Genomic DNA, 1,953 nt, shown 5'->3' on the forward strand with positions numbered 1-1,953 from the left:
TGCCTTTCCTAGCGGTTTGAACTAAGCTGCCACCGCCAAAACCGGCGTGGCTGCTGCAGCTCACCCCAACGCCTACACCAACCCGGCCCTGGCTGACGCCCATGAGGACCCAAGCCTCCCCGCCTTACCTGGCGGCTTGAAGGACTGCAGCACCGCTGCCCCCCACCCCCAACACGGACCCCAGCTTCACCAACTTACCTCCCGGCGTTGAACTAAGCTGAAGCCACCCACCACCTCGCTGGCTGACGACCACGTGGACCCCAGCCGCTCAGCCTTATCTCGTGGTGTGAACTATGCGGCCACTGCCGCCACTGCCACCCTGGCTGCCCCCCAGGAGGACCCCAGCCCCGAGGCGTTACCTAAGCTGCCGCTGCGGCTGCCGCTGCCTTGGCTGACGCCCACAGACCCCAGCCTCACCGCCTTACCTCACCGGGGGAAGGACCCTGCCACCGCCACCCTGGCTGCCCCCCAGGAGGACCCCAGCCTTGCAGCCTTACCTCCCGTGGTGAATGAAGTTGCTGCAGCCCCTGTAGCTGCCGCCATCGCCACCCTGACTGCCTCCCACATGGACCCCAGCTCAGCCACCTTACCTCGCCACGTGAGTAGTTTTACTTAAATGACCAAATACGTTTGAGAAAATTATTTTAGCAAACATAAAATAAGAATTCTAAGTAACAGAAAATATTATCACATTTTAATTGGTAGTGATTTTTCTTTTATAATGGTACATAAAATAATGTTGATCTTTGAATTAACCCTTTAATTTGATAATATAATTTCTGCCATTGTTTAGCTGACAACAAATTTTCTTATAGGCAAAATAATGATTATTTTAGAATCAAACTTTTAATTTCAGGTCATATGGCAAAAGCACATATTAATTTTTAAGACTAGTCATCAAATTGTTGACTATGTTGAAGAACTCAGAATTATTAATATAGTTAAATCCATTTATTTATCTATTAAGCTAGGTGTTACACATTACAAAATGTTTATACTAGATCTGGAAAGATGGTTATAGCTACTAGTTCTTAAGCACTTATATGTCAAGCACTATTCTCAGTTCTGTACATGTCCTAGGACTTAACCCTTTTGCACGACTATACGGTGAATATTATAACTATCCCCATTCATTTTATAGATTAAGAAACTGAGGCATGAGATGTCAAAAAAATATCCAAAGATGCATAAGTGTGGAGACAGGATGTGGATTAAGACTGTCTCATTGCAGAAACCCTGATCCCACTTAGACACTATTGTCACAAATGTTTGTCCCTGCCCTTAAATAACTAAGTCTAACGAGAAAAAAAAAATACCAGTTAAGTTTAAAAAGGTAATGTCATAATGGAGTTAGATATAAAGTTCAAGGGATGTGCAGGAGAAGGATCATGCAAGGTGTGTATAGTTATCTAATAAATGTCTGTCTTGTTAATGAGTCTATAAGCTCATCAAGAGGCAGGGACTTTGTTGGCTCATTGTTTTATGATCAGCTCTTAACATGGTGCACAGCACTTAATTGTTTTCATTTTGCCTCAGGGAGTAAGGAAGGCAAAAGAGAAGTAATATTTAAGTAGACACTCAATGAATATGCTGTATGGTTTTTGTAAATTTAACAATATGTTTCAAACCTGTACAGTAAGCAAACATGTTGACTCTGAAATTCCAATGCTCATAATTCGCCCTAGAAACTATATGTAGTGCTGAGAATGGAACCCAGAGCCTGACACATGCTAGGCAAGTGCTCTACCACTGAGCTACAACCCCAGCCCCTCATCCTAAGGAAATAATAAAAATTTAGGTACATTAATGCTTTGTCCCAGTTGCTATGAAAGCTAGGTTTGTTAATGTAGTAGTACATAGAATAATGTACCTTTTCCCATGAATAAATAGATGTCTGAGAGTTTGAGAAAGAAGGCTGACTCAAATAGCTTTTGAGTTAGCTATATATTTTAG

Source organism: Callospermophilus lateralis, unplaced genomic scaffold, assembly GCF_048772815.1.
Source record: "Callospermophilus lateralis isolate mCalLat2 unplaced genomic scaffold, mCalLat2.hap1 Scaffold_73, whole genome shotgun sequence".
Lineage (NCBI taxonomy): Eukaryota > Metazoa > Chordata > Mammalia > Rodentia > Sciuridae > Callospermophilus > Callospermophilus lateralis.